General features: G+C 44.8%; 1 long non-coding RNA gene and 1 pseudogene across 1 annotated transcript; both read right to left on the reverse strand.

Moving 5' to 3' along the window:
• Positions 1-276: 276 nt before the first annotated feature.
• On the reverse strand, positions 277-915 carry LOC102190307 (annotated as a pseudogene).
• Positions 916-13,268: 12,353 nt separating this feature from the next.
• On the reverse strand, positions 13,269-27,589 carry LOC102189102. Its single transcript, XR_001297489.2, has 4 exons — positions 27,436-27,589; positions 26,410-26,587; positions 25,227-25,416; positions 13,269-15,743 (listed from the first exon to the last, which is right to left on the reverse strand). It is a non-coding gene; the product is annotated as an uncharacterized LOC102189102 (long non-coding RNA).
• Positions 27,590-27,595: the final 6 nt, after the last annotated feature.

Raw genomic sequence — 27,595 nt, forward strand, 5'->3', positions numbered from 1 at the left:
TAACAGAATATTACTCAAGAATGAAAAGAAATGAGCTATCAAATCACAAACAGAGATGGATGAAACCAAAATGAATGTTATTAAGTAAAATAAGCTCATCTGTAAAAGGTTATACACTGCATGCTGCCGATTATATGACGTTCTGGAAAAGGTAAAACTGTAGAGCAAATAAAAAATATCAGAGGCTTTTTTTCCTCTTGCTTCAGAATAGTTTTATTATTTTGTATAAGGTATGTCAACGCTCTACAAGTCACCTACTTTGATGCACAAATCCACTCAATTGGATTCTTCGTTGCCCCAGAGCTCATATACTGTAATGTTGTATGCATCTACAGAAACGTCGACATTGGAAGGATTGAGGTAACTCCCATTTGCTGTGGTGAGTTTCAGATTCTGCATACTGGACACAGATTTTACAAGGTCCATCATGAGCAGGATTAAGGTTTGGAACATGTAGTCTTTGTTGGGAGATGCCTTTTCCTTTTTCCTTCTGGGAGAGCAAAATGAAGTGCCCTGATGGGCAGGAGAATTCTGCACATTACTGTAGCCACTTTCTCCTGCCAACTTCACTGTCAGGTACATCAGCACAGTGAGAAAAATCCAGAACAACGTGATCTCAAGCCAGTTTTGGGCATGCTCTGGTAGATTCTGCCAAATTAAAAAGCGCCCTCTGCACAGAACCTTCCCCTGGAGTTCTTTGGCTTTCTCTCTTAGAGAAGTAAAAATTAAGGCAGAAACATAGGTAACACCCATGGATAAGCACAGGAACCATTTGAGGGACCACATGGTGAGCTGAGAGGAAAAGGCCCTTGGTGCTCTGGTCTGCCCAGGCACTTGGAGACTGAGGACCAGCCAGGGCTGAGCCCTTGCTGATGTCACAGAGGGCCCCGCCCCAGCCAGAACCCATGTGGCCATTGTGACAACTTCAGGACACAGGATAAGGAGGCTTGCAGGGGTCAACTGGGAGTAGGGCTTAAAGAGAAATGGCAACATTTCCAGCGGGCAATTGAAAAAGAGGTGGGGAATGACAGGATGCTATCTCCTTGCCTGTGTATTCTTTCTGAACCTGGTGCTCTACTGGGAGGGTGAGTTCATCTTCTATTTTTATTTTTCCATTTGTTAAATCCAGACACTGGGTGAGCAGAGCAGACTCGTGGGCATGTGTTCCTGTGGAGCAGAGCACCAAGTGGGAAAGAAAGATAGTAAATGAGAGGCCACCAACTAGGAGCCACTGATGTGTTTTCTGTGGCCTACAGTGTTCCTAAAAATGACTGTGCTAAATTGCTAAGTTGTGTCTGGCTTTATGAGACCCCATGGACTATGCCCATGAGGCTCCTCTGTCCCTGGGATTCCCCAGGCAAGAATACTGGAGTGGGTTGCCATTTCCTTTTCTCCAGGCATAGAGGATGTTTTAGAGCAGTGGAACTTTTCTGTATGATGTTATGGTAAATACATGACACTGCATATTTGTCAAAACCTGTAGAATCTTACAGCACCAAAAGTGAATCAATGTATGTATATTAAAAAAAAACATTTTGACATAAAGAATGGAATACAGAATTTGACTAAACAATCTGATTATATTGCAAATGTATACAACCACCTCACTAAGATCTCCTGACTTAAGTAACTGGAAATGAACTGGAGTTTGCAAGACTGAAAGCCAAGATAAAAGCACTTGATCTAGTTGTTAGTGTTCTCTCTCGTAGGATTACAAGTTAACAGTCTTGATACTGTTACACATGCATACTTGAATTAACAGTTAAGTAGATGGCACATGAGCATACATACATATGTTTCTTCGTTCTGTTAGCTGAAAGGGTCAAAGAGAAATGATACTCCCAAAATATGAAAGAAACAATGATGTAGAAATAAGCACAGATCTTGGTGCCTAATACTATTTTCCAAGAAAAGAAACCAGGCTTCTTGGAGAAAATACTGATTGTAGGGCTCAGAGAAGAAATATAGAAGAGGAGTGCAGGGGTTCTTATTGTATCAAAAAGGAAGTGCTAAAAAAATGCCCTGGAATAATGGGGTTATGTCAAAGAAGACAGGAATGAGCTTCCAATGGCCAAAACTAGAACAGGATGAACAACATAATTAATTAAGTCATCCTTTGGGATTATACCCCAAAGTATAAAGCAACTATTCATAAAGCAATTCAGTGAGATCTATCAAGACAGGCATCCATGACAGGGGAGCATGGTGCCGTAGTGGGCCAGTTGAGAGGGTAGGGGTGAAGAGGATATCCATGCAGACAGAGTATCCTAGTACAGGGAGTCAGAACTCAAATAAGGTGAAACGATAAGATCCACAAGAACAGGGAAGGGAGGTGTGTAGTATGATATGTGAGAACTTGAGCAGGGAAAAAAGGATATCCGTGCTAGGATGTTTCATGGGTATTCAGTGCCAAAGTGGGATTAAGAGGCCTTCACAGAGCAGAAGGCCACAAGAATCAGTTTAGTCCAGAGGATATTAAATAGGAGGCTGGCCAGGCATGCAGAGTAAAATTCTAAGTCTAGAAAAGAGAAAATCCATATGGAGGAGGCAGATTTGTGTGTGTAGGAAGTCAGAGCCCAAGCAAAAGGAGAAGGGCATGGAAGTGGGGCAGCCCTGTGTAGGCAGTTAGATGCTGAGTGGAACAAGGGGTATGCGGAGGTGACCCAGTGCAGAGTATCAAAGCCCAAGCAGGGTAAAGGGGGTATATCTATAAAAGAGTTGCCTGGAGTGGGTGCCAGAGTCTGAACATGTTGAGAAAGGCATTCACATGGGTTGGAGACAATCCAGCATTTTGTGATATCTGAGTCAGAGCTATATAGGGAGGATCACACACAAGGCATGCACACACACGTGTACATTTTCCAGACTCTAGCAAATGAGAGGAACTGGGAAATAATGAGTATATACAAGTCTCATATATTGGATTCCAAACTCCATTTTCCACTAAAAAATATTGGTACTTCGTGCAGAAACTGTTCATTCCATGAATCGGTCAGGGAAAGTACAAGGCATGCATAGAATATCTTGTACCAAAAGGATCAATTATTCAAAGAATGATGGGGAGATGTCTGTCAAAAGGACAGAGAGCCTAGTTTAAGGAGGTTCCCACTATCTGAGGCTGGAACAATATGAATATCAAAATAAATGATAGTGACAAGTCATGATACCTTTAGTAAAATAAGAGACTATTAATCAAATAGATTTAATTAAATTAATAAATCTAAAGTTTGGTGAGGAATAAAATATTTATATACTCTAAGATAGAAAAGAATGTTTTAATTACAACGTAGGGGAGAGTAACTTGACAGTGGAGAAGCTTGACAGCAACCACTTTAATCAAGTGATCCAAGGGAAAATCATCAATATTGGGATACATTGAAATCATGAACCACCTGATAGAATGAGATGATATGAACACAGTATCATTCCCACCATTTTCCTGTCAAAAATGAAAAACATGATATTCATCATGAGCAAATACTGGATGGAGCAAAGTTAAAGAGAATTCTTCAAAATAACTGGTCTCTAGTTTTAGCATTCAAGTTATACTGCCTCATAGAATGAGCTGCGAAAAGTCCCTTTCCACTTCTATGGATACATTTTGAATGCGTGTGTGGCCAATTGGCATGACTTTTGGTTTAAATATAAGGTAAAATTCAGCAATGAGGCTATCTGTGTCTAGTTATGGTAGGGGGACTTTTGTGAGGTGGTGGGGCAAGATGTTTAAAAATACTAATTCTATCACTTTGCTATTCAAATTTTCATTTTCTTCTTGAGTCAATTTCTGTCATTTGTGTATTTCTAGAAATTTATCCATTTCAACTAAAATTTATAATTAGTGCCATGGTATTCCTTTACAATATTTATTTCTCTAAAGTTGGTAATATGTTTTCCTTTTTTACTCCACATTTTAGTAATTTGAGTCTTCTTCCTCCCTTGATCAATATAGCTAAAGTTGTGCCATATTTTGACCTTTCTAAATAACAAAATTTTCCTTTGTTGAGTACCTCTGTCATTTTTCTATTCTCTATTTCCTTTATTTTGCTCTAATGTTTATTGTTTCCCATGGCTGCCTATTTGTATTTAGTTTGCTACATCCCCTAACTTAGGTATGATGTGTTTTTCTTTCATTCTCCTCAAAGTAATTCAAGTTGATGCCCTTACCATAGATACCGAAGAAGCTGAAGCTGATCAGTCATATGAAGACCTAGAAGACCTCCTAGAACTAACACCAAAAACAGATGTATTCATCAGTGGGGATGGATATTCCAAAGTAGGAAGTCAAGAGATACCTGGAATAACAGGCAAGTTTGCCCTGGAGAACAAAATGAAGCAGGGCAAAGGCTAACTGAATTCTGCCAAGAGAATGCACTCATCACAGCAAATACCCTTTCTGAATAACACAAAGGATGAGTTAACACATGGACATCACCAAATGGTCAATACCGAAATCAAACTGATTACATTCTTGGTAGCCAAAGATGGAGAAGCTGTATGCAGTCAGAAAAAATAAGACCTGGAGATGACTGTCTCTGCACATTAGCTTTTCATAGCAAAATTCAGGCTTAAACTAAAGAAAGCTGGGAAAACCATTAGCAGAGCCAGGTGCAACTGAAATCCAATCCCCTATGAATATGTTAGTGGAGGTGACAAATAGATTCAAGGGATTAGATCTAGTTAACAGTGTGCCTGAAGAACTATGGATGGAGGACTGTAATACTGTACAGGAGGCAGTGAACAAAGCCATTCTAAAGAAAATGAAAAGCAAGAAGGCAAAGTGATTATCTCAGGAGGCTTTAAAATAGCAGAAGAAAGAAGAGAAGCAAAAACCAAGGGAGAAAGGGAAAGGTGCATCCAACTATAGGCAGTATTCCAATAAGAGCACCTTAGAGACATGCAGGGAGAAGGCAATGGCACCCCACTCCAGTACTCTTGCCTGGAAAATCCCATGGACAGAGGAGCCTGGTAGGCTGCAGTCCATGGGGTCGCAAAGAGTCAGGCACGACTGAACGACTTCACTTTCACTTTTCACTTTCATGCATTGGAGAAGGAAATGGCAACCCACTCCAGTGTTCTTGCCTGGAGAATCCCAGAGACGGGGGAGCCTGGTGGGCTGCCGTCTATGGGGTCGCACAGAGTCGGACACGACTGACGCGACTTAGCAGCAGCAGCAGCAGAAACATGAAGACCGTCATCAATGAACAGTGCATAAAACTAGAAGAAAACAACAGAAGGAGAAAGAATAGAGATCTTTTCATAAGAACTGGAAATATCAAATGAGCATTTTGGCCATCAGTTCAGTTCAGTTCAGTTGCTCAGTTGTGTCAGACTCTTTGCGACCCCATGAATCACAGCACGCCAGGCCTCCCTGTCCATCACCAACTCCCGGAGTTCACTCAGACTCACATCCATCGAGTCAGTGATGCCATCTAGCCATCTCATCCTCTGTCCTGTAGACTGACTCATGCAGAAGCCACAACCGTTTGGTCATGGAGGTGGGGATGGGAGAGCTTGGCTATTGCTCTGAACCTGGGGCCAGGCCAGTGAGTGGCTCTAGCAAACAGCTCTGGGCCATTGCAAGACACTGCCTTTAGCCTGTCCCCAGGTGCCCTGGCTTGCTCCCTAGCCCAAGGCCAGAGGACCTGGAGGGCCCTGGGCAAAGCCTGCAGTATATCTTTAACTAAACTCTTCTGAGAGCCTGACTCTGGTGGAGCTGGATTTTGAACTTCACTAATGGACCTGAGCTCAGTGTGCAGCTCCATATTTCTCTGCCCTCTTACAGTATCTTCTTTGGTGAGATTATTCAACGTATGACTAAAGTTGGTACCTTGGACCATCATGGTCCATTTCCACTAGCCCTCGATAACCAGATTCAACTGTTTCTATAACTCAGGTATTTTAGCTAACAATATCATGTGATGAGAAAGTTTTTGTCTTCCTCTAACTGAAATATTTTACTTAGCGTAATGTCCCTAAAGACATATATATTGCAAATGGGGAAACCATTTATTTATTCACTGCTGGAAGTATAGTTGCATTGTAATATTTTTAAATCAATTTTTTATTTGAGTATAATTCTTTTACATTGTTGTATTAGTTTCTGCTGTACATCAGTGTGAATCAATTATATGCTTATATAGATCCCTTCACGTTGGATTGTCTTCCCATTTATGTCACCAGAGAGCACTGAGAAGAGTTCCTTGTGCTTTTCTTTCTTATTTTGTCAGTAATTTAAATTGATTTCTTTATTTTAACTGGAGGATGATTACTATACAACATTGTGATGGTTTTTGCCATACATCAAGCTTAGTGAGCCATAGGTACACATGTGTCCAATACATCTTTAAGCCCACCCCACATCCCTCCACACCCTATTCCTCTGGGTTCTTCCAGATCACTGGCTTTGGATGCCCTGCTTCATGCATATGTACACCTGAAGGATGATTTTCCTGCATGAAGGAACTTTTGTACTTTTCTATGTTTCACATGTGAAAATATGGGTGCAGAGTTTTCTATGTGAAATATGAAATCTGCATTTCACTTTTGAAAATCTAGTTGTATATTTCTGGATGTAATACATGGCTTGTGGGATATTACATATCTGGATGTCTGTGCACACTTTTTCCTACATGAATATGGAATTGAGTATATCTCACATAGGACAATTTGATCATACATTTTCCTGCTTGAAGTATAGAATTTTATATATTTTCCATGTGAAAATCTCCATTAAGATCTTCTGACAGGAAGTATGTTCTCAATAGTTCACATATGAAAGCATGATGCAAATTTTCACTCATGAAATAGAAACTTTGTAAATTTCAAAAATGAAAATCACGGTACAGATTATCTTACCTGAAATATGCTATATTTTATACTTCACATAAAGACATTTGGGCCCAGATTTCCTTGATTTACATAGGCAATACTGTTATTTCACATACAAATATATGAGTGCTGTCATTTCTGCACTAAATATATGTAATTCTCTATAGTTCACATTTGAAAATCTAGGCACACATTGTGCTGCATGATATATGGAATACACTCTATGAAAATGGATAAAGATTTTCTGATGGAAATATTGACTTGTTTATGTTACATTAATGAATATCTATGAGCACATTTTCCTACACAATATATGGAATTCTCCATATTAAACCTTTGAATATATGGACATTCTTTTTCCTACATTAAATTTTCTCTACAACACATATGAAAATATTACCATGGCTTTTGTGGGCATAGATTTTCAAATGCGAAATACAGAATTCTGTATGTTTCACATATGCCAATCAGTGTGCAGATTTTCTTAAATGAAATATGGAATCACATACATTTTACAGATGATAATCAGAACAAAGACTTTTCTGCTATATTGATGTGTGGGATTCTGTATATTTCATATACAAAAATCTTAATTAAGATTTCTGACATAAGTATGTAATTTTCTATATTTCACTTTATAGAAATCAAGGAATAGATTTTCCTACATGAATTAGGACATCTCTATATTTCACATATAGAAATCTGTGAACAGATTTTCATACATGTCATATGAGATTTTTCACATTTAATATAAGAAAATCTTGGCCCAGATATTTGTTCAAAAATAAAGAAATCTTTATGCTTCATATATGAAAATATGAGTGCCAATATTCCTATATGAAATATGGAGTTCTCTACCTATCATATTTGAAATAGGGCCATCCATTTTCTACATAAATATGAAATATCTATGTATCACATATGAACATCTCTGCTCAAATTTTCCTAAAGGAAGTATTGAACATTATGTGTATCACAAAGGAAAACCTGGGTGCCAGTTTCCCCACATGCCTTTTGGAATTCTGTATATTTCAGATATGAAAATCATTGCAACATTTTTACTCTATTAAAAATAGAATTCTCCGTATGTTACATATGATAATCTCAATGCTAATTTTACTACATGAAATATTGAATTTTTTATTTCACTTTATTAAAATCTGTATGCAGAGTTTTTTACATGAAATATGGAATTCTCTGTACCTCTTATATGAAAAACTAGGTGGTGATTTTCTTACATTAAATCTGGGATACTCTACGTTTCACACAAGAAAATCCAGGCATTGCTTTTCTTAAGATATGGAGATCCAGTATGGTATTGGTATTGCCCCTATTTCACAAGTGAAAATATCGGCACAGCTGTTTCTTCTTGAAATATGGAATTCTTTGTGTTTCTCATACATTATCAAGACAACGATTTTCTGGAATATGGAATTCCCTATATTTCCTATATCAAAATCTAGGTGCTAATGCTCCTTCATGGAAGTTGGACTTTGGTACAGTTCACATTTGAAGGTCAGAATGGAGATTTTCCCATAAGAAATATGGAAATCTCTGTATTTTTTATGAATCAGTGGTTCTTCATGTACTGCCACGTGTTCCCTGTTTGCATTTGTGTCCCTATCCCTTATACATGTGTGCTTGTGTTGCATGTGTGTGTGTGTGTGTGTGTGGGTGTGTGTGCAAGGTTCTTGCCCACTGCAGACACAGAGAGGAAGGTTACAGAAAATGAGATGTGGAGCAACAAAAAGAGGAGGCACGAGGCGTTCACAGACTAGGGGAGACTGGTCCATGCATCTCTGTGATGCCCCTGTCCAGGACAGGAATGAGGAAAGGATGACAGGTGACAGCTCTGGACAGGGACTCTGCAAATCTGCAGTTACATCAAGAGGCATAACCAAGCTCACAATTTCTGCTGTGTTGTGTTTGTATCAGTAAGCAGTGGTGGGGAGTTTGAGGAGTCACTCAGAGGAAATAAATCAAGTGATGTGGGGATTTAGAACCACTGTCTGTGGACCCCTCAGTCTGTGGTGCATTGGCTATCGTGTGGAAATGCTGGACGAGGCTAGGGCAGGACCTCCGATTTTGAAGAGGCCAGGGTCCTTCAGAAAAAGGAAGAGGCTGGAAGGAGGAGGAATGGAATGAGAGCCGGCTTCACTGCAGATTGTTGCACACATGTGAGAAGGAGATCTGGGAAAGTCTTGTGCTAGTGCTGCCTAGGATAAGCCTGTCAGCCAGCACACTCCCTCTCCAAGTGTGTTACATATTGGCACCATGCGAGACAAATGACATGCTAAGCTAGGCTCGCAGAGTGAATCCCCAGGCATCCTGGCAGAGACAGGTGTGACTGTGGAATCTGACGAGCACCTCCAGCTACCTGGCAGTGCAGAAAGGTGAGCAAAGTGCAGGTGTGGGGTGTGTGTGAGTGCCCCACTGCCAGTGTCTGCTTGTGAGGGAGGGAACAGGGATGAAGCAAGGGTGGCAGGGTGTTTGTATGCAGGGACCCTGGGACAGTGAGAGACAGGTTCTAGTTCAGAGCCTGCTGTATTTAGGCTCCAGGCATTAGTGAATAGCAGTCATGAGGAAGACACCACATTGCTCGTTAAAAGATGTCCTGATGTGAATTCCTTCCTTTTTCCGAGTGTGCTGCTGCACCCCGAATCCCTTGCCAAAAGGACAGGCAGGTAGAAAGCACCAGTGGGAAGTTAGTGATGATGGATAGGAGCCAAGAAACAGAATGGGGTGGATTTCCAGGCACAGAATAGCGGGCGGGGCTACAGCCCCTTGGATACACAGCTACAAAGATCCTTCTGTCCTTAAGTGTAGCAGCATTCTTTCCCCAAAATGACCAGGGGCATGAGCACACCTTGCATTTTGTGTAAGCTTTGGTTGACTGATGCAACTTGCAGTATAAGCAGCTGCTACCTGCAGAGTTTGCCAGTTTAAAACATCACTCTTTATACTCTTTGCAGAACGCTTGGATATCAGGACTATACAAAGGATGGCTTCAGTTGATCCTTTGGTGATCCCGACCTCACAGGCCTGAGGAGACAGAGTAGGCTGCAGTGTGTTCTCAACCTGGAGGCTGGACGAGAACAGCACCACCTTGAAAGGGCCTGTATAGGCTAAATTGGCAGATTTTGATGCCTCTGGCACCGGTGAGTCCTGGCCCTTAATGGAGAGCTGTCCTTAGCGTCTCACTGACTGGCATTCAAGCATGTTTCAGTTAGTCCCCTCATGCCAGCTAGAGCATGCCCCATTTTCCCCCTGTCCAAAGTGTGGCCAAGCCACTGTAGTCCTTTGCAGTGTTCATGTCCACCATGTGAGGGAGGGAGGGAGGGATGCCTGTCTCCTTCTGTGGTTCAACAGAGATCGCCTATGTTTGCCTCTCATTTGCATTCCCCAGTATTTGCATTCCCCAGCTGTGTGAACTGACAAAGTCAGATCTCCCGTGGGTGCAACTCACACAGGAGGAGAGCTTTGGCTTCATGCCTAGGTTAAGCATCTTTTATGAGCGCTGGTGTCCAGAGAGTGGCAGAGGGAAACAGCACCAGTCAGAGAGACAGAGACACACAGACACAATCCCCTACTACACACAAAGATGGACAGAGAAACACTGCGTGCCAGAAGCAGAGACAGAGACACAGAGAGAGCTCTGTACCCTGTGGCTCTGGTGCCCCTGAGCAAAGGAGATCAACTGTATCAAACTGGGTTTGTACCCACTCTCCTATCATCCAGACCGCACTGGACACTCTGCTCAATGGAAGAAACTATCCAGCCACATTGCCCTCTGCCTTTCATTGGACACTTTGGGAGAGCACCCAGAGGTTAAAGGTCCTGTGGGACACAGGAGTGTCTTTTTTGGATATGGAAGTGGGAATTCACGGTTTGAATTTCTGGAGGCCAAGGAAATGGCAGCTTCCACCTGAATTTTGCCAGATGGAAGACAGGCAATGTGCCTGAAGGCGGGCACTCCGGGAAGCAGAGGTATCACGTGGCTCCCTGGAGCCCCCGGAAGCCAGGGGAAGGGGATGGGGGTGGGACCGAGGTGATTCCCTTGGTGCTAGGGGCCTGTCCGTGGAGCATGACGCCCACTACCCTCTCTGCCAATGGCTGAGATTGGGCCAGCAGCCTGGGAGTGGTTCACAGCTCCAGCAGCCTAGGGGCCCGATAGCCTGAGCAATCAGGCCGGCCTGTGCACCTTGCTCCAGGTGGTCCCCCACCGCATTCTTCAGTCTCAGGGCACCCCAGAAGGAGGAGCTATGGCCACTGGGTGACGGCAGCATTTGCATCGGCTGTGCAGGCCACCTGCTGTGTTGTCATGTCCAACCCCTTCACAGCTGCTCCAACTCGAGCCACAGCCAGGGCCACGTCCAGAGTGAGACGCTGCCAGAGGATGGCGGGAGCACCCCGGGACTCTGGATCTTCCTAGCTGTGAGGCCAAGTCTTCAGGGGACTGAGGCCCTGGGGCCTGCCCTCACGGTGGGGGCACTGGGGATGTTGCAGGGACCAAGTGGTGCACAAGGCAAGGAGGCAGCTCTCTTCAGTGTGGAGGCGAAGAAAGGAAGGTGAGGCCCTGGAAGAGGGAGAGGTGGCGGGGATTGGGCAAGAGGTCAGGCTGCTGGTGGAAAAAAACAGCATGGAGGGGATGGAGGACCACTCCGTGGAGCAGGAGCAGTTGTCCTCGCAGGAGCCAGAAGAGAAGCCGGAGAAGAGGCAAGGAACGTGCAAGGCCAGGAGCCCCCAGTGATCTATCGGCCCATGCTGGAGGGGCTGCTAGTCACCAGTGGCCCTTCAGGCAGTGAGTTTAGCTCTGGGAATGTGAAAGACCACAGGGCCTACATTCGTATCAGGTGGAACAACCATCAGAGGAGGAAGGGTCACCTGGCTCAGAGACATGTCATCCACCAAGGCATCACAGGCTTCTGGGCCCAAGCCCTATCCTGACTGCTGTTCCTTGGAGTCAGCTGCTCAGGAGGAGAAGGACCAGGAGCAGGAATAGAGGTGGGGACAAGGGAACTGGGTGCTGGGGGTGTGGAGGTCCAAAGATACAGCAGAATAATTCGGGCATGGCCAAAACACCTGTAGGTGTCTGAGCTGTGACGTTGGGGGACACCTTTTGGCCTGCATCTGAAGAGGAGCAGTACCCGGGGGTGGGGATTCTATATCAGACGTGCCCAGAAACATCAGGCCAGAGTGGCATTCCCAGAGAGTTATTACTGTATTTGTGGATAATCCCGGGAAGTAACAGAGACAGTGTGAGCCCCACAACCCCTCCCGGTCAGTCAGAGCCCCTGTAGTTGTTCCCACTAGTGCAGTGCAGAAGCAGGAGGTTTTCCACACCCAAGGTGGAGATGGAAGGGGCTGCTGTCTGGTACGCTGTGAGTGCCAAATGACTCCAGACACACCCTTGTGAAGACAGGGAGCAGGTCAGAGACCCAGGGCTTTCTTGAGAAACACACACACACACATACCCCCACACAACAGACACACTTGTCGGCAGACAAGGTGTGTCAAAGGGACTGCAGTTCCTGACATTCTCAGCAGTGACATGCCACTACTCAGCACTCACCAGCCAGTCAAGAGATCAGAAGTGGCCAGTAACAGACCCTCCCTTTGCAAATCCAGACAACTTCAGATGCTGAAGACCACAGGGGACCGAGAGCAGTGAGCATGTCTGATGTTATGGCACAGGCTGGGGACATCAGTGGGGTGGGCAGGCAAGCATCAGTGCCCAGAGTGCCTGCAGAGGCCTGTTCCAGTGTCCCTGTGAAAGGTTGTTGCTCAGCCGTGAAAGACGCTGGGATTCTTGGCCTGGGGAGGAAAGGAATTCAATCCGGGGCCAGTGACAAGGCTTGTTTGCTCAGAGCTTTTGTGTAATCAAGTTTTATTAAAGTACAAAAGAGATAGAGTAAGATTCTGACATAGATATCAGAAGAGGGCAGAAAGAGTGCCCCCTGCTAGTCTTTAGCAGGAAGTTATATACCGAATAGCAGGCTGCTAATTAGACAAAGGAAATGTCTCAATACACAGAGAGTGGCACCAGGCCCCTCACCCACAACATGTATCTTGAGATAACACTGGCACAAGGTGAGTCATCCTGGGCCATAAAACAATTGACATGAATCTTGAAGAAAGGCAGGTTTCCAAGCAAATGCATAGTTTTATTAACACAGATTAGGAGAAAAATTGTATGAGTAAAACATACTGGTTTGTTGAGGCATTCACCCTTCTGAGCCTTAGGTGGAACAAACATGAAGACAGAGTCAAGTGTAAATACACAGTTCATTAACATAGCTTAAGAAAAACATTTCCATAAGAAAAATAGAGGTTAGCTCAAGGTTTGAGAAAAGTTAAGTTCAGGTGGAAACAGGTGTCATCATGGCAACACAGAATTTTAAAAGAAACCTTTTAATTTTCTATACAGAAAAAATCTGACACTTGTAGTTTGTTTCCTCCTGCTCCTTAAGAGAGAGAGAAAAATGTCTGACACTTGCAGCCTATTTCCTCCATTCGGGGCCCCTAGCCTCCCTGCCTCTTACCCTCTCACTTGTTTCTTCCCAGACTAGCCCTGTTGCTTCTGGATCTACCTGGCCCGGCATGTGGCATGACTGGATCCTTGACCTGCAGTGGATTGTGAACAACCGCCAACTATACGTCATGATCAGTGAACAAGATGAAGTCTTACTTAGCTACATGATTGATTTGAAGGTCAGTGAGGGAGAATGAGGACAGGTGGGTAGGGGGGCTGGGGAGGGAAGTGGGGGATCATCTTATGTGGTGTGAGCACTTGGAGTGGAGAAGCAGAAGCTGTTGATGCCTGCCCTGCAGGCAAACTACGGACTCCAGAAACTTGGCAGGTGCAGGAACTGAGGCATCCCTGGTCCCGCTGCACGCTGCTAAGTTGCTTTTTGGAATAAACCCTACTTTAGGAACACACTGATCGTTAAGGAGTACTACCTTAATATCACTGATACAACCTGTCTCCCAGGGTGGTGTGGGTGGGTGGGGAAGGGAGTGGATGCTCCTCCTGTGCGATCCTTCCCTGCCTCGCCTGTTTCCTCCAGGGTATATGCCCTGTCATTCCACTCCAGCCCACTGCTTCTGGGTTTATAAATGGGGAGCTCCAAGCTGCAGGCTGGAAACCAGCAGCTTTAAATTCCTCAGCTGGTTATTGGATCACAATAGCCCAGGATCACACAGGATTGCTGAGATGGGGTTGCTCTAAGCCTTCGCAGAATTGGCGATTTGTGTTGGAATTTTTCGCTGTTCACGAAGGGTTCAGGTCCTGGTGAGCCCCATGCTGACCTTGTTCATGTCTCCAGCAGATAATCAGCAAAGTCCTGTGACTCGACCTCCTGCAGTACTTCCCAAGGAGGTAGATCCTGCAATGAGAGGTTACTGACAGAAACACAGGTTGTGAGGGAATCAAAGTTGGGCTTTAAAGGGACAGCCACATAGAGGCTGGGACACTCTCCTTTTCCAAATGGGAATGCTTAGGCTCATGCAGGTTGGATGTGGAGCTTGGATTCAGGTCATACTGGTAGCAAGTGACAGGCTGAGACTGGAGGCTTGGGGACTTCATGTGTCCAGGCCTCACTCAAAGAAGCTGTGATTACAAGATGAGAATCCTAGGTGATTCTGATAGAGGCAGGGTGAATCTAGCACCTTAGTCAGAAGCATCATTCCCCAGGTTAAGCCACCCCCAGGCCTCCTGCTGCTCACTGAGTTTGAGATTCCCCTGGGCCCTTAAGTCCAGACCTTCCTCCTGGAAAGCACCACCAGTTGGAATGGGTTTCTCTCCACTGTCGCTTGGTACTTTTGTGCTGACTTTGGGGTCTTCTGTGAATTTCCACATCCACTGACTGGCCTCTCATCACCACCACAAAGTCAGAGACGACTTAAGGCTGGCTGGTGATAATACTGAACAGCTTGGGGAAGAAATGGACAGGGATCCCAAAAGGGCAGGACACAGCGCCAGTCTCCTATATTGCTGGACACAGGCGTCCTCAGCTACCGGAACACCTGTGTTCCCTGTTTGTGTCTCTGTGCCTTCCTTGTGTGTGTTTACACAGGTATGCTTATGTCGCCTGTGTTTGCGTGTCTTTCTGTGTGTGTGCATGTGCCTGGCTCACATCAGACGCAGAGAGGAAGGTGACAGAACATGAGACTTGGAGCAACAAGAAGAGGAGGCACGAGGCATCCATAGGCTCGGGGAGCCTGGTCAGAGTATCTCTGTGGCGCCCCTGTCTAAAACAGGAACGAGGAAAGGATGGCCAGTGACATCTCCGGACAGTGGTTCCACAAATCTACAATTAGATCAAGAGACATACACAAGCTCACAGTTTCTGCTCTGTTGATCCATTTTTGACTACCAGCCTTTTTCCATGACTGATCTCCTTAACTGGAAACAGCACACCCCCTCATACTCTGAAAAGCCCCAAGCGGTGATTGGTCTCTTAGAATCCATCTTCCAGACCCACCGCCCCACCTGGGGAGACTGCCTGCAGCATCTCCTCACCCTATTCAATACAGAGGAATGGGGATGAGTCATGACAAAGGCTAGAAAATGGCTCAAGACCAATGCTCCAGGCGGCCAATTAGATGTGGAGAACTGGGCTTGGGAGAACTTCCCAGAGGAAGAGACTTGCTGGCACCTCAATGCAGAGGCGGGGAGAAACCAGTTGGAGAGATATCCACAGGCCCTCTCTCCTACAAAGTGTAAAAGGCAGGGCTAAGAAGCCTGCTAACATGGCTAAGACCACTAAGGTGCTACATGATCCAGATGAAAGCCTGGCCGATTTCTACGAAAGGCTGTGTGAGGCCTTCTGGGTTTTCACCCCTTTTGATCCTGAAACCAGTGAAAATCAACGGATGATAAATTCAGCCTTTGAGGGACAGGCCCAATCGGACATCTGAAAAAAAAAAAATTACAGATGTTAGAAGGCTTTGCCGGTGAAAATGCCATAGAACTGCTTTGCCAACAAAGTCTTTGTCAATCACAACCAAATAGCAAAAAGTGTATGAAGCAAAAAGTCACACCCTTGGCAGCTGCCCTTTTAAAGCGTGCACCCCTGGGACCACACCGCAAGGCAAGGGGCCCAGATCTGAAAGAGATAATTCCCCTCAGCCACGATCAGTGTGCTTATTTCAAGGAAAAGGGGCACTGGAAAAGTGAGTGCCCCAGTCACCCTGAGAAGAAAACCAAAGCAGCAGGCCCGCTGAGCCAGTATTAACCCAAGCCACCCGGCACTGATCTGATCGGGCTAGCTCAAGCAGAATCCAACTAGAGGGGACTGGATTCTCTCCAACTGGGTCCCTGAGAGCCCATGGTCAGAATTCAAGTAGGGGGCCATCCAGTGGACTTTACGGTGGACACAGGTGCTGAGCATTCCGTGGTCACCCAGGAGATAGTCCCCTTATCGGGAAAGAAACTACCATCATCAGGGCACAGGCGCCCAGACCCACAGGCACCCAGACCTGCAGGCCGTTTTGCAGTCTTCAACAATGCTGACTGAGGGGCCATGAGGTAGAGCACGAATTCCTGTACCTGCCCGCCTGCTCTATTCCCTTGATGGGAAGAGACCTGCTTGCTAAGATGGGGGACCAGATTTTTCTGCTGATGGGTAACCTCTCCTAAAGCTAGCAAGCCCACATTCCTCCTTGATTATGACTCTTGCTGTAAGGTGAGAAGAAGAATGGCGCCTGTATTTCTCCCTTTCAGGAGAAGGGACCATTCCTCCGGAATAAGAGACTAAGTACCCACCAGTTTGGGCCAAGGAAAATGCCCCGGGTTTGGCAAAACCCCTTGGTCCCATCCTGATGGATCTGAAACCAGGAGCTCAGCCTGTAAAACTACAACAGTATCCAATTCCCCGGTAGGCCTGGCTGAGAATCCAGGCTCATTTAGACAGACTACTCCAACACGGACTTCTGATGAAATGCCAGTCACCCTGGAACATCCCACTACTACCTGTGAAGAAGCCAGGGACACATGACTACCATCCAGAACCTAAAGAGTTGTAAACGAGGCAACAATTACTCTGCTCCCTGCAGTGCCTAAACCATACACCCTACTAGGACTGATCCCTTCCACAGCTGAATGGTTTACTTGCTCGCACTTGAAAGGTGCCTTATTCTGCCTCCAGCTTGCACCTGTCAGCCAACCACTATTTGCCCCTGAATGGGAAAACCCACACATGGGAGATAAGGAACAGCTCTCTTGGATGAGGCCTCCTCAGGGTTTCAAGAACTACCCTACTCTCTTCAGCGGAGCTTTGGCCACAGACTTCATGCAATTTCCTGGACAGGAGTAAGACTGTGTCCTGCTGAAATAGGTCATTGAGCACAACACAGGCTCAATGCCTAGAAGGAATAAAGGCCCTCGTCTCCTTGTTAATGGAAGCTGGGTACCAGGTATCAGAGAAAAATGCACAAATCTGTAAAAGACAAGTCAAATATCTAGGTTTTAACATCATCTGGAGCCAGCAAATGCTGGGAACTGAAAGGAAACAAGCCGTTTGTGCCAACCCTCCCCCTACCACTCGCCAGAAGGTCCACGAGCTCCTGGGAGCAGCAGGATTCTGCAGGATATGGATCCCTGGATGTTCAGACCTGGCCAGACCCCTATATGAGGCCCTGAAAGGAGAAGAAAAGGCTCCCTCTGAATGGGAGCCAAGAGGTGGTATTTCAAACAATTAAGGCCGAAGTCTCCGATGCCTCAGCCCTAGAACTTCCCAATGTAACCAGAGAGCTCAATCTCTGTGGTCATGAAAAGTACAAAATGGCCTTGGGAGTCTTGACCCAAAAATTCAGGCCTTAGCAAAGGCCAGTGGCCTACTTGTCTAAATAGATGGCCACCCTACCTCCAAGCAGCAGCAGCCACTACCTTGCTAGTGAGGGAGGCTGACAAATTAATGTTGGGGCAAAACCTCAATGTTAAGGTCATACACTCAGTTGTAACCCTGATGGATAGCAGAGGCCACCACTGGCTCACACATGCATGGCTGACTCAGTATCAAGGTTACTATGAGAACATCCACGGTAAAACTGCAAGTTGTATGAACTCTAAAACCAGCTATCTTTCTACCAAAAGAAGCAGGGCCCTTGGAACATGACTGCTTGGAATTACTAGATGAAGTATTTTCTAATAGACCAGACCAGACTGACAACCCACTCCACAACCCAGACCTGGTCCTATATACTGATGGTAGCAACTATAGGGAAAACAGAAAGAAGATGGCTGGGTATGCTGTAGTGTCTGGCTCTGAAGTGGAGGAAGGAGAGGTGCTTCCTCAAGGATGGTCAGTGAAGAGAGTGGAGTTATGGGCGTTAATCAGGGCCCTGGAACTCAGCTGAGAGCAGCGAGTCAATACCAACACAGACTTGTGGTATGCTTTTGCTACTCTTCATGTCCACGGAGCCTTATACAAGCAAAGAGGACTCCTTACAGCAGGAGGGAAAGGGATCAAACCTCAAGTTGAAATCCTGAAACTTCTGGAAGTATTATGGGAACCAACGGAAGTAGCTGTTGTCCACAGAAAAGGTCACCAGAAGGGAGGTGACCCGGTGGCCAAAGGGAACCGTCACGCTGATGCAGCCACCAAGGAGGCTGCCTGGGGGCAGCCACCAGACAAATAGTCCTGCTACCCCTGGAGATACCAGCTGCCCGCAGGTCCTCTCCCGAGGAGGAAAAATGGATAAAAACGGAAGAGGGAACCAAGGCCAAGACGGGATGGTGGCTCACACATGACCACAAGTCTATGTTCTAGAACAACTTGCCTACAAGCTGTTGCACCAGCAACATGAAGTGACCCATATGGGCAAGACTGCCTTAGAGACTTTGCTAGGCCCATACTATTTCATTGCTCACCTCCCCGCACTCTGTTCTTCTGTCTCCCAGTTATGTGTAACCTGTTTACAAAATAATGCTCCCCAGGGGCCTAGTAGGTCGGCAGGGACACAGCATTGTGGACTATCCCCCTTTGAGGATGTGGAAGCAGACTTCACTGAAATCACCTCAAATCAAGATTTAGATACCGTGTAGTTTTTATCTGCACCTTTTAAGGCTGGGTGGAAGCCTTTCCTACCCAAACTGAAAAAGCAAGACAAGTAACCAAGGCACTCCTGAAAGACATTGACCCCAGATATGGAATGCCTGTGACCATAGGGTCAGACAATGGACCGGCATTTGTAGCTGACACAGAACAACAGGTGGCAAAGGGTTTGAAAACCCAGTGGAAATTGCATACTGCCTACCATCCCCAGAGCTCAGGGAAAGTGGAACGCGTGAATGAAACCCTCAAACAAACCCTAGCAAAACTATGCAAGGAGACCAGCTTATCTTGGGTAGGCTTGTTGCCTGCAGCCCTCTTAAAAGTGAGGAGTTTGCCCTTGACAGGGATAGGGTTTTCACCATTTGAAATCCTGTATGGACGACCACCCTTGCTAGTCAACTTAAGGGGAGACACCAGAGAACTGGGGAACTTGGACTTATATAGGCAGCTACAAGGTTTAGGACACACAATCTCTCAAATACATACATGGATAATTGATAGAATACCCATTTCCTTAGGCATAACAGTGCATCCTCACCAACCAGGGGACCGAGTATGGGTAAAGGATTATAAAAAAGAGCCTTTAAAACCCATGTGGAAAGGGCCCTATTCTTTAAACTTAACTACCCCACTGATCTCAGGGTGGCAGGAATAGATGCTTGGATCCATTACTCCAGAGTCAAACCTGCAAGGCCGATTGATAGCCAAGAGAAGTGGGAAACGACCCTTAGTCTGGAGGAACCCCTGTGCCTGACCTTGCAGTGAAAGAAAGCCCCACTCTGGCCACACTGGAAGCTGGTCAATAAAAGCATGGCTGAATCTTGAGGAACCAATAGGACCAAAAAAAGGCAGGTGTATTGGTTATTAATTGGTCTGGGACTCCCCCTATTCATCTTATTTGGAATAGGGCTTTACTCTCTACCCGAGTGGACTTGTATCCAAAAACTCTCTCTCTGCTTTGCCTACTTCTTCATAGTTCTTATTTTTTGGAGTCTCCTCCTACTGTGATCAACTTAAGTATGAAAACAGCATATTTTTGCCTTACAGTTCTGTTAAGTTGTAAAATCCCCTCCTCATCTGAGAGCCAGCATGTATGGAGTCTTTCTACTATGAGGGTAAATGGGCCCAAGGATTCACTGACTGTACATACAAACCAACCACATGATATAGTTCAGCTTTCCCATGCACTAGGGAAGGGAAGCATTACTGGGAGGGAGAAATTAGAGCCCACAGTGTGAATGGCCTAATGTGCTATGGCACCCCAAGACAAATGGCCTGATAGGCTCGACAGACTAATTTTGGGATATCAGATGGGGTGGGGGGGGGGAGGGGCAAGACCAGGCTAGGAAAGAACCACCCCAAGAGGTGGTCAAACGGTTAAAGGCCCAAGTAACCAAGCCAGACCAATTGGCATCAAGTGCAAAGACAGGGTCCTCTGGACTGTACAACCAGCTTTGAGCCTCCCTCAAAGATAAGTTAGAAATGCCCACTATTAGTAATAATCCTTTTATCCATCTAGCCTAGGAGGTGGCCCTGGAATTAAATGTCACTAGCTGCTGGGTTTGTGGAGGTTCTCTGATGTTTAAAACATGGCCCTGTAAATGTACTGGATTGGATGCCTTTCTGCTATTGATGGAATCGAACAATTAGCAGGCGGGCAGGGGGTCCTATTCAGAGTTGAACCCTGTCCAAGGAAACAGTAGGCAAAGAATGCCTAAGCCAAGAAGGGATAAATTATACCTGGGTCAGAGAAACAAAATGCAGAAGAGCCCTGGTCTATAATGATACCTGTAAGAAACTTCCATGGTGGCCAGGGGCCCCAAGCTGGTATTGGGCTCCCCAAAAAGGAGGGAATGGAAATCACACTTGCACTCCCTTCAACTCCACTTCTGGGATTCTAGAGCAAAACTGTACAGAAAATTAACCTGATACTAATCCGTTTCTTACAATTCCAGGCATTAGCCCATATTGCAAGCATCTTTACTCCACAAACCCAGACTTATGGCAGCCCCAAGGGGGACTTTTTGGAATTGTGGCAGAAGGACCTACTCAGGGCTCCCATCCAGATGTGGAGGAACCTGCACCATAGGAATAATTCAGTCTGGTTTCTTCCTCTTACCCGACACCAAGGGACACACTGGTGTTCCCAATTTGCGACAACCTGAGACACAGAGAAAAATGATTCCTTGAGCTAGGGGGAAAACAAAACTGGGGCAAAGATGGGAGTTGGGGATACAGGACCCCCATTTTCATGCTCAACCGAACAATCTGACTGCAGGTGGTACTTGAGATTATAACTAACAAAATCGCAACTGTGTTGGAACTGTCACAGCAACAATCCCAGATGAGGATTGTTATCTATCAATATGGAACAATGGAGGAAGGAGGAGCTTGTGGGAAATGACTATACTACCAAATGCAATCTACAAATTCAATGTGATCCCTATCAAATTAATGGTGTTTTTCACAGAACTAGAACAAAAAATATCACAGTTTGTATGGAAACACAAAAGACTCTGAATAGACAAAGTAATCTTGAGAAAGAAGAATGGAGCTGGAGGAATAAACTTATCTGATTTCATATTATACTACAAAGTTACAGTCATTAAGATAGTACGTTACTGGCAGAAAAACAGAAGTATAGGCCAATGGAACAAGATAGAAAGCCCAGAGAGAAACCCACACATGTATGGGCACCTTATCTTTGACTAAGGAGGCAAGATTATACAATGGGAACAAGACAGCACTTTCAATAAGTGGTGCTGGAAGAACTGGACAACTAAGTGCAAAAGAATGAAGTTAGAACACTTCCTAACACCATAAACAAAGATAAACTCAAAATGGACTAAAGACCTAAATGTAAGACCAGAAACTATAAAACTCCTGGAAGAAAACATAGGCAGAACACTGTATGACATAAATCATCGTAAGATCCTCTACGAGAAACCTCCTAGAATAAAGGAAATCAAAACAAAAATAAATAAGTGGGCGCTATTTAAATTTAAAAGTTTTTGCATAGCAAAGGAAACTATAAACAAGGTGAAAAGACCACCCTCGGAATGGGAGAAAATAATAGCAAATGAAACAACTGACAAAGTATTAATTTCCAAAACATACAAACAGCTCATATAAGACAATACCAGAGAAACAAACAACCCAGTGAAAAAGTGGGCAAAAGTCCTAAATAGATATTTCTCTCAAGACAGCATACAGATGGCTAATAAACACATGAAGAGATGCTCGCCGTCACTCATTATTAGTGTTAGTTGGTCAGTCGTGTCCAACTCTTTGTGAACCCATGGACTGTAGCCTATCAGGTTCCTCTGTCCATGGAATTTTCCAGGCAAGCATACTGGAGTGGGTTGCCATTTCCTTCTCCAGGGGATCTTCCTGACCCAGGGATTGAACCCAGGTCGCCTGCACTGCAGGAAGACTCTCTACCATCTGAGGCACCAGGGAAGCTCATTATTAGAGAAATGCAAATCAAAACTACAATATGATATCACCTCACACCAGACAGAATGAGCATCATTAAACAATCCACAAGCAACAAGTGCTGGAGAGGGTGTGGAGAAAAGGGAACCCTCCTACACTTCTGGAATGTAAATTGATATAGCCACTATGGAAGACAGTATGGTAATTCCTTAAAAAAAAAAAAACTAGTAATAAAACCACCATATGACCCAGCAATCCCACTATTAGGCACATACCCTTCAAAAACCAAAGCCAACAAAGACACACGTACCCCAGTGTTCATTGCAGCACTATTTACAGTAGCCAAGACATGGAAGCAAGCTAGATGTCCATTGACAGGGGAATGGATAAAGAAGCTGTGGTGCATATATATATATAATGGAATGCTACTCAGCTACAGAAAAAAAGGAATGCATCTGAAGCAGTTCTAAGGAGGTGGATGAACCCAGAGCCTATTATACAGAGTGAAGAAAGTTAGAATGAGAAAAACTAATACCGTGTATTAATGCATATATAAGGAATCTAGAAGGATGGTACTGATAAACCTGTTCACAGAGCAGCAATGGAGACACAGACAGAGAACAGACTTATGCACAAGGGTAGGGGAGAAGAGGGAGTGGGTGAGATAAACGGAGAGAGTAGCATGGATGCGTTTATACTAACATATGTAAATAGATAGCCAGTGGGAATTTGCTGTTTGACTCAGGGAACTCAAATGGGGGCTCTGTAATAACCTAGAGGGGTGGGAATGATTGGGACGTGGGAGGTATTCAAGAGGGAAGGGGCATATGTACACCTACACCTACGGTTAATTCAGGTTGATGTGTGACAGAAATCAAACCAATACTGTAAATAATAATCAATCAATGATAAATATTTTTTAAAAAGCTAAAAAAACATTACTTGGAAATTATCTAGAAAGTCACACTTGAGAGGAAAAAATAACTTAATATGCGGTCTGTTCCCTTCCAGGTTCTGTTCTCTTCATTTTTAAAAAGTATGAGATAGGGGAGTTAATGTCTTCATGATTCTGTATCTGTTGTTCTGTTTATCATATTATACTATGGTTATGCTACTTTCCATAATAATGAGGGTGCTCCACTAATGTTGGTCAGAGGAAACACATGTTGAGACGTTCATTTGGACCAGGAACTGTTCTCTGTGATGTGTGCATGCTGACATGACACCCCATGGTCTTTCATGCACTTAGGAGACACGGTGTTCAATCCACACACAGATCCATACACAGTAAAGTTTCCTGCGGATAGACGTGTTGATCTGCCTTTTGATCCAGAGTACACTAGACACTGCAGTGTGTTCCAGACTGCGGGTCAATACAACACGTCTCTGTTCCTCTCTGGCCTGGGCACCAATCTGACTCAGCTCTTCCAGGGAGGTGACTTTTGGCAAAATTCAGTCACCTGTTAACTGCAACATGTTTCTGCTTCCTCAGCTGCTGAAAGGGATGATAGCATTAAAAATGCTTACCTCATAGTGTTGTGATGAGTACTCAAAGACTTTATTACACATGCACATATGGAGAGCTAACACGGTTCAGAAGGGTGAGCTCATCTTCTTGCCTCTCTTCACTTCCATTTCTGCTTGTACTCACACCCCCTGTCCCTGGCCCCACCCTTTTCCCCTCCCACCCCAACTCCGCTCTCTAGCACCTGTGCCCCATCCTCAGACTCTCCATCCAAAAACACGTATGACAATCTCAAGATTTACCTCAGAAAATACCCATACCATCACCCTTGGATTAAAAATCATGAATATTAGCGGAAGAAATAAGAAACATACTAAAACTGGCAATGTGAAAACTACACAAGAAATAAAGTATTACTGATCAAAGTCTGACTATTAACATTTTCATGTCTTCATCAGACTCAGATTTGCAAAATTTGATCCATGAGAATTAGACTTGATAAAAAGAATGCCAAAAAAAAAAAAAAGAAAAAGAAAACAACTATGTGATGCGGGATCTCAGCCTTTAAATTCCCCTCTATAAGATTTTAAAAACTTTATATACTCATGTTCTACAATGGTCCAGTGACCACTTATTTCCTGTTATTATACAGATCATATGAAGGGGTTATTGGACTTATAATTTCATAGAGAATATGCACTAAACTTTTCCATGTAAGCACGTGATGAAACCTCAGTGTTGCATTTAGGCTTCACAATATGCCCATAAGAAGAGGTGAATACTCATATGCTAAAAAAAAAATGTCATATAACACAAATTGATCTTACATCATGGAAAGGCACACTAAATAGAAATCTGATTTCTTCAGAAATCTTTCAGATAGAGGCTTGGCAAGACTGGAATCAGGATGTTTTGTAGAATCGATGGTCTGAGAGCCTCCTCAGAACAGCCGGCAGCATGTCAGCGAGTCTCCTAGACTGGAGGTCGTGGGTTTGTGCATCAGAGAAGGCAGCAAACCCTTGTCACCTACACAAGCTCCCAGTGGAGACAGAGCCTGGCAGGAGGCAAAATAAGACCATTCCTCTGCTCTGGTAGTGCCTAGACAAGTTGTCCATGTCAATCAGAACTGAGGAATTCTAAAAAAAAAAAAATGCAGATTTCATGATCTGCACTTAGTGAATCTCACTTAGTGCAGCTACAAGAATGCCCTAGAATCTGTCACTTTTCATTATGCTTGGGAACCTCTCAGGTGCTTTATTAAACCCCTTTAGGAGCAAGACTGTCAGCAAAATAACGGAAATAGCAATCAGAACAGCTATGAGGAAAAGAAATAGAGATGATCAACAAAACCCAAAGCTGGCTCTTTCAAAACATCAATACAAATTCATAAACTTCTACTCATATACAACAAAGAAAGCAAGATAACTAAAGATAACACTTACCAATAGTGGGAGTAAAATAGAGTTCAGATCCCACAGAAATTAAAAGGATTCTGTGAATGATTCTACATAACGACATCTGGCAAGTTCGGTGAAAGGAACTAAGTTCAGCCAAAAAGAAATAGATAATCTATTGAAAAACCGAGCTTCTAGTTGAAAAATTTACAGAAATCTCCAGGCCCAGGTGGTATCCCTGGTACAAAAGAGAAAGGGAGGGAAAAAATGGGTAGGGAAAGAGAAAAGGTGACTATATTCTAGTACAATCAGTTACTCAAGGTAAAATGGGCCAAATCCAAGCAATATGCTGAAGCCATTGGTTTTTATTTTCTCCTTGTCCTCCAGCTTCCCCTTCCTGCCTCCCTCCTTTGCCACAGTTGCTTTCTTGTAACTTAAGTCCTGCCCTCCATCAAGAGTAGAAATATTATGAGGCACAGTTCCCACATTATAACTGATATCCACTGGTTGACTGACACTCAGCATGGATGCTATCATCCCTGAAGCCGGTATACTCAAGCTCTCTGTCTCTCATCACAGACCAGAAGGTTTCACTCCTAATTTCACGTGTAGGTAGGAGAGAAGGTGCAGGGCACATGTTGAAGCCTTGAGTCCTTCATCTGTGAAATGCGGCTGACCACAAATTGTGGGAAAAACAGAGACAGCAGCACAAGACCCTTTCAATGAGTGCTAAACCAAATGAAACATGCCAAACCCAGAGCATCACAGGACTCCTTGACATTCAGAAGCATGTCAAGTAGATTTCCCTGCCAGGACTGTTGCACTTATTGTTCCTTCTGCCTGGAATGCTCTTCCCTTAGGTAAGCCCATGGCCTGCTCACTCACTTCCTCCACATCTCTCCTTAATTGCCATCTTTCAGACTTTCCCTCATTATCTTGAATAAAATAATATCATACCTGCACACACCCTTCCCCCTGATCTAGCATTATCTTTCTTCATAGTGCCTGCCACCCTTGATTTACTTACTGACTACCAGGTCTATGAAATGGGAGACTTGGTCCGTTTTGTCCTGTCACAAACTCCTCGAATTAGGGCTCTGGTATATGGCAGGTGCTCAGAAAACATTTGCTCAAGGACAGTCGGGAGCCAGGCCCTTTACACACATTGCTAACATACACAGGTGCCCTCCAAGACGGACACTGGCCCCACTGTATTAATTATCATACATACTGAGATTCCAGGAGACGAGTGACACGCTCAACAACACACAGTCGGCATGTCAGCTTCCAGGCTTCGGAATCATATCTGCCTGCTTCCAAATCCTCAGTTCCTGGACAGAGACCTCACAGCCAAGAACGCAAGAGGCTTTATTTCTAACACAACGACTCCAAACAGTTCAGGTAGATACCTAGAGACAACAAAAACGGGTCACTGACTATCAGACAGAGAGCTCACAACTCGAGTCTCAGACCCTCAAACACGACAGAGACCAAACAGTGCGACAAAGAGCCGCCAAACAGACCAAGGTCTTCAAGACAGAAACAAATGAGAATTGCACAGATACTTCACCTCACGGAGACTGACTTCTGAACTACTCTGGACACTTACTAACCTAATATAGAAATCCCTAAACAGAAAGACAGAACTTTGAGTAACTCAAGGACATCATACAACCTGAAGATAAAGTCCCCAGACAAATGGAAAACCTGCACCCTGTGCACAGACCCCAAGCAGCTGATAGCTTACACCTTAAGGCAAACCTCTCCTCAAAGCAGCTCAGAGACATCACAACCTGGGACCCAGAATCAAAAGCTGAGTGATCTCACATTCTGGGGAGCAGACGCCTACAGAGGGATCTCACACCCAGGGACTCAAAGGCCCGAAAGCTCCAAAAATGCACATCCCGGCATACAGACACACACATCCTAGAGGATTTGGACCATGGCTCGCAAAATCCACTCAGATCAAATATCCCATCACCCACGATCCTGGCCAATGGCTCAGAGAGATCAAATGTACCCCAAACAGCATCTGTGATGTCATATGTAGCCATACACAACCCCAAGCTCCCTGACACAGGTTACTCTCCAGGGAGAGACACGAAACAAGCGCAGAGACCTCTCCCTGGTCATGAATTGCATGCATCTGTGCGATTTACAGCGCGCTGCCATAAGATCCAGACCGAGTGAGAGCTAAGTAAGACTGAAACAGCGTCAGCATGCACAGCCACTGACTGTGCCGAATCTCGCCACTCACCAAGGCAGCGATTCACCCCCTTCGGGAAAAGCGGTAAAACTCGGAGAAAAAGTGCACACTCTGAAAAGCCGCGAAAGCGAACGCAGGCGCACTGGTATACACACGCCTCTCGCCCAGAGTTCCAGCTCCGCGACCTCAGTGCCTGTCTAAGACAGGCAGC

The sequence above is a fragment of the Capra hircus genome (genome assembly GCF_001704415.2).
Source record: "Capra hircus breed San Clemente chromosome X unlocalized genomic scaffold, ASM170441v1, whole genome shotgun sequence".
NCBI classification, from domain to species: domain Eukaryota; kingdom Metazoa; phylum Chordata; class Mammalia; order Artiodactyla; family Bovidae; genus Capra; species Capra hircus.